This window comes from Poromitra crassiceps (genome assembly GCF_964638095.1).
Source record: "Poromitra crassiceps genome assembly, chromosome: 1".
NCBI lineage: Eukaryota > Metazoa > Chordata > Actinopteri > Beryciformes > Melamphaidae > Poromitra > Poromitra crassiceps.
In genome coordinates this window covers 4,609,910-4,621,774 of record NC_139623.1, presented here as the reverse complement: position 1 = coordinate 4,621,774, position 11,865 = coordinate 4,609,910, and positions in this window count along the sequence as shown.

Sequence of the window (11,865 nt, the reverse complement as noted above, 5' to 3'; positions counted from 1 at the left end):
AAGAGACTCTACAGCCACCAGCATGTTTCTGAGTACAACATGGACATCATGAGGAGACTCTACAGCCACCAGCATGTTTCTGAGTACAACATGGACATCATGGAGGAGACTCTACAGCCACCAGCATGTTTCTGAGTACAACATGGACATCATGAGGAGACTCTACCCAGCCACCAGCATGTTTCTGAGTACAACATGGACATCATGGAGGAGACTCTACAGCCACCAGCATGTTTCTGAGTACAACATGGACATCATGAGGAGACTCTAGCCAGCCACCAGCATGTTTCTGAATACAACATGGACATCATGAAGGAGACTCTACCCAGCCACCAGCATGTTTCTGAGTACAACATGGACATCCTGGAGGAGACTCTACCCAGCCACCAGCATGTTTCTGAGTACAACATGGACATCATGTAGGAGACTCTACAGCCACCAGCATGTTTCTGAGTACAACATGGACATCATGAGGAGACTCTACAGCCACCAGCATGTTTCTGAGTACAACATGGACATCATGGAGGAGACTCTACCCAGCCACCAGCATGTTTCTGAGTACAACATGGACATCATGAAGGAGACTCTACAGCCACCAGCATGTTTCTGAGTACAACATGGACATCATGAAGGAGACTCTACAGCCACCAGCATGTTTCTGAGTACAACATGGACATCATGAAGGAGACTCTACCCAGCCACCAGCATGTTTCTGAGTACAACATGGACATCATGTAGGAGACTCTATCCAGCCACCAGCATGTTTCTGAGTACAACATGGACATCATGTAGGAGACTCTATCCAGCCACCAGCATGTTTCTGAGTACAACATGAACATCATGAAGGAGACTCTACAGCCACCAGCATGTTTCTGAGTACAACATGGACATCATGAAGGAGACTCTACAGCCACCAGCATGTTTCTGAGTACAACATGGACATCATGAAGGAGACTCTACAGCCACCAGCATGTTTCTGAGTACAACATGGACATCATGAAGGAGACTCTACAGCCACCAGCATGTTTCTGAGTACAACATGGACATCATGTAGGAGACTCTATCCAGCCACCAGCATGTTTCTGAGTACAACATGAACATCATGAAGGAGACTCTACAGCCACCAGCATGTTTCTGAGTACAACATGGACATCATGAAGGAGACTCTACAGCCACCAGCATGTTTCTGAGTACAACATGGACATCATGAAGGAGACTCTACAGCCACCAGCATGTTTCTGAGTACAACATGGACATCATGAAGGAGACTCTACCCAGCCACCAGCATGTTTCTGAGTACAACATGGACATCATGTAGGAGACTCTACAGCCACCAGCATGTTTCTGAGTACAACATGGACATCATGAAGGAGACTCTACAGCCACCAGCATGTTTCTGAGTACAACATGGACATCATGTAGGAGACTCTATCCAGCCACCAGCATGTTTCTGAGTACAACATGGACATCATGTAGGAGACTCTATCCAGCCACCAGCATGTTTCTGAGTACAACATGGACATCATGTAGGAGACTCTACAGCCACCAGCATGTTTCTGAGTACAACATGGACATCATGAAGGAGACTCTACCCAGCCACCAGCATGTTTCTGAGTACAACATGGACATCATGAAGGAGACTCTACCCAGCCACCAGCATGTTTCTGAGTACAACATGGACATCATGAAGGAGACTCTACCCAGCCACCAGCATGTTTCTGAGTACAACATGGACATCATGTAGGAGACTCTACCCAGCCACCAGCATGTTTCTGAGTACAACATGGACATCATGTAGGAGACTCTATCCAGCCACCAGCATGTTTCTGAGTACAACATGGACATCATGTAGGAGACTCTACAGCCACCAGCATGTTTCTGAGTACAACATGGACATCATGAAGGAGACTCTACAGCCACCAGCATGTTTCTGAGTACAACATGGACATCATGGAGGAGACTCTACCCAGCCACCAGCATGTTTCTGAGTACAACATGGACATCATGAAGGAGACTCTACCCAGCCACCAGCATGTTTCTGAGTACAACATGGACATCATGAAGGAGACTCTACCCAGCCACCAGCATGTTTCTGAGTACAACATGGACATCATGAAGGAGACTCTACCCAGCCACCAGCATGTTTCTGAGTACAACATGGACATCATGAGGAGACTCTACCCAGCCACCAGCATGTTTCTGAGTACAACATGGACATCATGTAGGAGACTCTACAGCCACCAGCATGTTTCTGAGTACAACATGGACATCATGAGGAGACTCTACCCAGCCACCAGCATGTTTCTGAGTACAACATGGACATCATGAGAGGAGACTCTACCCAGCCACCAGCATGTTTCTGAGTACAACATGGACATCATGAAGGAGACTCTACAGCCACCAGCATGTTTCTGAGTACAACATGGACATCATGAAGGAGACTCTACCCAGCCACCAGCATGTTTCTGAGTACAACATGGACATCATGAAGGAGACTCTACCCAGCCACCAGCATGTTTCTGAGTACAACATGGACATCATGGAGGAGACTCTACCCAGCCACCAGCATGTTTCTGAGTACAACATGGACATCATGGAGGAGACTCTACCCAGCCACCAGCATGTTTCTGAGTACAACATGGACATCATGAAGGAGACTCTACAGCCACCAGCATGTTTCTGAGTACAACATGGACATCATGAAGGAGACTCTACAGCCACCAGCATGTTTCTGAGTACAACATGGACATCATGGAGGAGACTCTACCCAGCCACCAGCATGTTTCTGAGTACAACATGGACATCATGAAGGAGACTCTACAGCCACCAGCATGTTTCTGAGTACAACATGGACATCATGAAGGAGACTCTACAGCCACCAGCATGTTTCTGAGTACAACATGGACATCATGAAGGAGACTCTACAGCCACCAGCATGTTTCTGAGTACAACATGGACATCATGGAGGAGACTCTACCCAGCCACCAGCATGTTTCTGAGTACAACATGGACATCATGAAGGAGACTCTACAGCCACCAGCATGTTTCTGAGTACAACATGGACATCATGGAGGAGACTCTACCCAGCCACCAGCATGTTTCTGAGTACAACATGGACATCATGAGGAGACTCTACAGCCACCAGCATGTTTCTGAGTACAACATGGACATCATGAGGAGACTCTACCCAGCCACCAGCATGTTTCTGAGTACAACATGGACATCATGAAGGAGACTCTACCCAGCCACCAGCATGTTTCTGAGTACAACATGGACATCATGAAGGAGACTCTACAGCCACCAGCATGTTTCTGAGTACAACATGGACATCATGAAGGAGACTCTACCCAGCCACCAGCATGTTTCTGAGTACAACATGGACATCATGAAGGAGACTCTACAGCCACCAGCATGTTTCTGAGTACAACATGGACATCATGAAGGAGACTCTACAGCCACCAGCATGTTTCTGAGTACAATATGGACATCATGAAGGAGACTCTACCCAGCCACCAGCATGTTTCTGAGTACAACATGGACATCATGAAGGAGACTCTACCCAGCCACCAGTATGTTTCTGAGTACAACATGGACATCATGTAGGAGACTCTACAGCCACCAGCATGTTTCTGAGTACAACATGGACATCATGAAGGAGACTCTACAGCCACCAGCATGTTTCTGAGTACAACATGGACATCATGTAGGAGACTCTACAGCCACCAGCATGTTTCTGAGTACAACATGGACATCATGAAGGAGACTCTACAGCCACCAGCATGTTTCTGAGTACAACATGGACATCATGTAGGAGACTCTACCCAGCCACCAGCATGTTTCTGAGTACAACATGGACATCATGAAGGAGACTCTACCCAGCCACCAGCATGTTTCTGAGTACAACATGGACATCATGAAGGAGACTCTACAGCCACCAGCATGTTTCTGAGTACAACATGGACATCATGAAGGAGACTCTACCCAGCCACCAGCATGTTTCTGAGTACAACATGGACATCATGAAGGAGACTCTACTCAGCCACCAGCATGTTTCTGAGTACAACATGGACATCATGAAGGAGACTCTACAGCCACCAGCATGTTTCTGAGTACAACATGGACATCATGAAGGAGACTCTACAGCCACCAGCATGTTTCTGAGTACAACATGGACATCATGAAGGAGACTCTACCCAGCCACCAGCATGTTTCTGAGTACAACATGGACATCATGAAGGAGACTCTACCCAGCCACCAGCATGTTTCTGAGTACAACATGGACATCATGGAGGAGACTCTACAGCCACCAGCATGTTTCTGAGTACAACATGGACATCATGAAGGAGACTCTACAGCCACCAGCATGTTTCTGAGTACAACATGGACATCATGGAGGAGACTCTACAGCCACCAGCATGTTTCTGAGTACAACATGGACATCATGAAGGAGACTCTACAGCCACCAGCATGTTTCTGAGTACAACATGGACATCATGAAGGAGACTCTACCCAGCCACCAGCATGTTTCTGAGTACAACATGGACATCATGAAGGAGACTCTACCCAGCCACCAGCATGTTTCTGAGTACAACATGGACATCATGAAGGAGACTCTACCCAGCCACCAGCATGTTTCTGAGTACAACATGGACATCATGGAGGAGACTCTACAGCCACCAGCATGTTTCTGAGTACAACATGGACATCATGAAGGAGACTCTACAGCCACCAGCATGTTTCTGAGTACAACATGGACATCATGAAGGAGACTCTACCCAGCCACCAGCATGTTTCTGAGTACAACATGGACATCATGAGGAGACTCTACAGCCACCAGCATGTTTCTGAGTACAACATGGACATCATGAGGAGACTCTACCCAGCCACCAGCATGTTTCTGAGTACAACATGGACATCATGAGGAGACTCTACCCAGCCACCAGCATGTTTCTGAGTACAACATGGACATCATGAAGGAGACTCTACAGCCACCAGCATGTTTCTGAGTACAACATGGACATCATGAAGGAGACTCTACCCAGCCACCAGCATGTTTCTGAGTACAACATGGACATCATGAAGGAGACTCTACAGCCACCAGCATGTTTCTGAGTACAACATGGACATCATGAAGGAGACTCTACCCAGCCACCAGCATGTTTCTGAGTACAACATGGACATCATGAAGGAGACTCTACCCAGCCACCAGCATGTTTCTGAGTACAACATGGACATCATGGAGGAGACTCTACAGCCACCAGCATGTTTCTGAGTACAACATGGACATCATGAAGGAGACTCTACAGCCACCAGCATGTTTCTGAGTACAACATGGACATCATGAAGGAGACTCTACCCAGCCACCAGCATGTTTCTGAGTACAACATGGACATCATGAAGGAGACTCTACCCAGCCACCAGCATGTTTCTGAGTACAACATGGACATCATGGAGGAGACTCTACCCAGCCACCAGCATGTTTCTGAGTACAACATGGACATCATGAAGGAGACTCTACAGCCACCAGCATGTTTCTGAGTACAACATGGACATCATGAAGGAGACTCTACAGCCACCAGCATGTTTCTGAGTACAACATGGACATCATGAAGGAGACTCTACCCAGCCACCAGCATGTTTCTGAGTACAACATGGACATCATGAGGAGACTCTACCCAGCCACCAGCATGTTTCTGAGTACAACATGGACATCATGTAGGAGACTCTACAGCCACCAGCATGTTTCTGAGTACAACATGGACATCATGAAGGAGACTCTACCCAGCCACCAGCATGTTTCTGAGTACAACATGGACATCATGAGGAGACTCTACCCAGCCACCAGCATGTTTCTGAGTACAACATGGACATCATGGAGGAGACTCTACCCAGCCACCAACATGTTTCTGAGTACAACATGGACATCATGAGGAGACTCTACCCAGCCACCAGCATGTTTCTGAGTACAACATGGACATCATGAAGGAGACTCTACAGCCACCAGCATGTTTCTGAGTACAACATGGACATCATGAAGGAGACTCTACCCAGCCACCAGCATGTTTCTGAGTACAACATGGACATCATGTAGGAGACTCTACCCAGCTACCAGCATGTTTCTGAGTACAACATGAACATCATGGAAGAGACTCTACCCAGCCACCAGCATGTTTCTGAGTACAACATGGACATAGTGGAGGAGACTCTACCCAGCCACCAACATGTTTCTGAGTACAACATGGACATCATGGAGGAGACTCTACCCAGCTACCAGCATGTTTCTGAGTACAACATGGACATCATGAAGGAGACTCTACCACCAGCATGTTTCTGAGTACAACATGGACATCATGGAAGAGACTCTACCCAGCCACCAGCATGTTTCTGAGTACAACATGGACATAGTGGAGGAGACTCTACCCAGCCACCAACATGTTTCTGAGTACAACATGGACATCATGGAGGAGACTCTACCCAGCTACCAGCATGTTTCTGAGTACAACATGGACATCATGGAGGAGACTCTACCCAGCCACCAACATGTTTCTGAGTACAACATGGACATCATGGAGGAGACTCTACCCAGCCACCAACATGTTTCTGAGTACAACATGGACATCGTAGAGGAGACTCTATCCAGCCACCAACATGTTTCTGAGTACAACATGGACATCATGAAGGAGACTCTACCCAGCCACCAGCATGTTTCTGAGTACAACATGGACATCATGAAGGAGACTCTACCCAGCCACCTGCATGTTTCTGAGTACAACATGGACATCATGAAGGAGACTCTATCCAGCCACCAGCATGTTTCTGAGTACAACATGGACATCATGAAGGAGACTCTACCCAGCCACCAGCATGTTTCTGAGTACAACATGGACATCATGGAAGAGACTCTACCCAGCCACCAGCATGTTTCTGAGTACAACATGGACATCATGTAGGAGACTCTACCCAGCCACCAGCATGTTTCTGAGTACAACATGGACATCATGGAAGAGACTCTACCCAGCCACCAGCATGTTTCTGAGTACAACATGGACATCATGAAGGAGACTCTACAGCCACCAGCATGTTTCTGAGTACAACATGGACATCATGAAGGAGACTCTACAGCCACCAGCATGTTTCTGAGTACAACATGGACATCATGAAGGAGACTCTACAGCCACCAGCATGTTTCTGAGTACAACATGGACATAGTGGAGGAGACTCTACCCAGCCACCAGCATGTTTCTGAGTACAACATGGACATCATGAAGGAGACTCTACCCAGCCACCAGCATGTTTCTGAGTACAACATGGACATCATGGAAGAGACTCTACAGCCACCAGCATGTTTCTGAATACAACATGGACATCATGAAGGAGACTCTACCCAGCCACCAGCATGTTTCTGAGTACAACATGGACATCATGAAGGAGACTCTACCCAGCCACCAGCATGTTTCTGAGTACAACATGGACATCATGAAGGAGACTCTACCCAGCCACCAGCATGTTTCTGAGTACAACATGGACATCATGGAAGAGACTCTACAGCCACCAGCATGTTTCTGAATACAACATGGAGATCATGAAGGAGACTCTACCCAGCCACCTGCATGTTTCTGAGTACAACATGGACATCATGAAGGAGACTCTACAGCCACCAGCATGTTTCTGAGTACAACATGGACATCATGTAGGAGACTCTACAGCCACCAGCATGTTTCTGAGTACAACATGGACATCATGAAGGAGACTCTACCCAGCCACCAGCATGTTTCTGAGTACAACATGGACATCATGAAGGAGACTCTACAGCCACCAGCATGTTTCTGAGTACAACATGGACATCATGAAGGAGACTCTACAGCCACCAGCATGTTTCTGAGTACAACATGGACATCATGAAGGAGACTCTACCCAGCCACCAGCATGTTTCTGAGTACAACATGGACATCATGTAGGAGACTCTACCCAGCTACCAGCATGTTTCTGAGTACAACATGGACATCATGAAGGAGACTCTACAGCCACCAGCATGTTTCTGAGTACAACATGGACATCATGAAGGAGACTCTACCCAGCCACCAGCATGTTTCTGAGTACAACATGGACATCATGTAGGAGACTCTACCCAGCCACCAGCATGTTTCTGAGTACAACATGGACATCATGTAGGAGACTCTACCCAGCCACCAGCATGTTTCTGAGTACAACATGGACATCATGGAAGAGACTCTACCCAGCCACCAGCATGTTTCTGAGTACAACATGGACATCATGAAGGAGACTCTATCCAGCCACCAGCATGTTTCTGAGTACAACATGGACATCATGTAGGAGACTCTACCCAGCCACCAGCATGTTTCTGAGTACAACATGGACATCATGTAGGAGACTCTACCCAGCCACCAGCATGTTTCTGAGTACAACATGGACATCATGAAGGAGACTCTACAGCCACCAGCATGTTTCTGAGTACAACATGGACATCATGAAGGAGACTCTACAGCCACCAGCATGTTTCTGAGTACAACATGGACATCATGAAGGAGACTCTACAGCCACCAGCATGTTTCTGAGTACAACATGGACATCATGTAGGAGACTCTACCCAGCCACCAGCATGTTTCTGAGTACAACATGGACATCATGAAGGAGACTCTATCCAGCCACCAGCATGTTTCTGAGTACAACATGGACATCATGTAGGAGACTCTACCCAGCCACCAGCATGTTTCTGAGTACAACATGGACATCATGAAGGAGACTCTACCCAGCCACCAGCATGTTTCTGAGTACAACATGGACATCATGGAGGAGACTCTACAGCCACCAGCATGTTTCTGAGTACAACATGGACATCATGGAAGAGACTCTACAGCCACCAGCATGTTTCTGAATACAACATGGAGATCATGAAGGAGACTCTACCCAGCCACCAGCATGTTTCTGAGTACAACATGGACATCATGGAAGAGACTCTACAGCCACCAGCATGTTTCTGAATACAACATGGAGATCATGAAGGAGACTCTACCCAGCCACCAGCATGTTTCTGAGTACAACATGGACATCATGAAGGAGACTCTACCCAGCCACCAGCATGTTTCTGAGTACAACATGGACATCATGGAAGAGACTCTACAGCCACCAGCATGTTTCTGAGTACAACATGGACATCATGGAAGAGACTCTACAGCCACCAGCATGTTTCTGAGTACAACATGGACATCATGAAGGAGACTCTACCCAGCCACCTGCATGTTTCTGAGTACAACATGGACATCATGTAGGAGACTCTACCCAGCCACCAGCATGTTTCTGAGTACAACATGGACATCCTGGAGGAGACTCTACCCAGCCACCAGCATGTTTCTGAGTACAACATGGACATCATGAAGGAGACTCTACAGCCACCAGCATGTTTCTGAGTACAACATGGACATCATGAAGGAGACTCTATCCAGCCACCGACATGTTTCTGAGTACAACATGGACATCATGAAGGAGACTCTATCCAGCCACCGACATGTTTCTGAGTACAACATGGACATCCTGGAGGAGACTCTACCCAGCCACCTGCATGTTTCTGAGTACAACATGGACATCATGAAGGAGACTGCAGCCACCAGCATGTTTCTGAATACAACATGGACATCCTGGAGGAGACTCTACCCAGCCACCAGCATGTTTCTGAGTACAACATGGACATCATGAAGGAGACTCTACCCAGCCACCAGCATGTTTCTGAGTACAACATGGACATCATGAATGAGACTCTACCCAGCTACCAGCATGTTTCTGAATACAACATGGACATCCTGGAGGAGACTCTACCCAGCCACCAGCATGTTTCTGAGTACAACATGGACATCATGAAAGAGACTCTACAGCCACCAGCATGTTTCTGAGTACAACATGGACATCATGGAGGAGACTCTACCCAGCCACCAGCATGTTTCTGAGTACAACATGGACATCATGGAAGAGACTCTACCCAGCCACCAGCATGTTTCTGAGTACAACATGGACATCATGAAGGAGACTCTACCCAGCCACCAGCATGTTTCTGAGTACAACATGGACATCATGAAGGAGACTCTACCCAGCTACCAGCATGTTTCTGAGTACAACATGGACATCATGAAGGAGACTCTACCCAGCTACCAGCATGTTTCTGAGTACAACATGGACATCCTGGAGGAGACTCTACCCAGCCACCAGCATGTTTCTGAGTACAACATGGACATCATGGAAGAGACTCTACCCAGCCACCAGCATGTTTCTGAGTACAACATGGACATCATGAAGGAGACTCTACCCAGCCACCGGCATGTTTCTGAGTACAACATGGACATCATGGAAGAGACTCTACCCAGCCACCAGCATGTTTCTGAGTACAACATGGACATCATGGAAGAGACTCTACCCAGCCACCAGCATGTTTCTGAGTACAACATGGACATCATGAAGGAGACTCTACCCAGCCACCTGCATGTTTCTGAGTACAACATGGACATCATGAAGGAGACTCTACCCAGCCACCAGCATGTTTCTGAGTACAACATGGACATCATGGAAGAGACTCTACAGCCACCAGCATGTTTCTGAGTACAACATGGACATCATGAGGAGACTCTACAGCCACCAGCATGTTTCTGAGTACAACATGGACATCATGGAGGAGACTCTACAGCCACCAGCATGTTTCTGAGTACAACATGGACATCATGAGGAGACTCTACCCAGCCACCAGCATGTTTCTGAGTACAACATGGACATCATGGAGGAGACTCTACAGCCACCAGCATGTTTCTGAGTACAACATGGACATCATGAGGAGACTCTAGCCAGCCACCAGCATGTTTCTGAATACAACATGGACATCATGAAGGAGACTCTACCCAGCCACCAGCATGTTTCTGAGTACAACATGGACATCCTGGAGGAGACTCTACCCAGCCACCAGCATGTTTCTGAGTACAACATGGACATCATGTAGGAGACTCTACAGCCACCAGCATGTTTCTGAGTACAACATGGACATCATGAGGAGACTCTACAGCCACCAGCATGTTTCTGAGTACAACATGGACATCATGGAGGAGACTCTACCCAGCCACCAGCATGTTTCTGAGTACAACATGGACATCATGAAGGAGACTCTACAGCCACCAGCATGTTTCTGAGTACAACATGGACATCATGAAGGAGACTCTACAGCCACCAGCATGTTTCTGAGTACAACATGGACATCATGAAGGAGACTCTACCCAGCCACCAGCATGTTTCTGAGTACAACATGGACATCATGTAGGAGACTCTATCCAGCCACCAGCATGTTTCTGAGTACAACATGGACATCATGTAGGAGACTCTATCCAGCCACCAGCATGTTTCTGAGTACAACATGGACATCATGAAGGAGACTCTACAGCCACCAGCATGTTTCTGAGTACAACATGGACATCATGAAGGAGACTCTACCCAGCCACCAGCATGTTTCTGAGTACAACATGGACATCATGTAGGAGACTCTACAGCCACCAGCATGTTTCTGAGTACAACATGGACATCATGAAGGAGACTCTACAGCCACCAGCATGTTTCTGAGTACAACATGGACATCATGTAGGAGACTCTATCCAGCCACCAGCATGTTTCTGAGTACAACATGGACATCATGTAGGAGACTCTATCCAGCCACCAGCATGTTTCTGAGTACAACATGGACATCATGTAGGAGACTCTACAGCCACCAGCATGTTTCTGAGTACAACATGGACATCATGAAGGAGACTCTACCCAGCCACCAGCATGTTTCTGAGTACAACATGGACATCATGAAGGAGACTCTACCCAGCCACC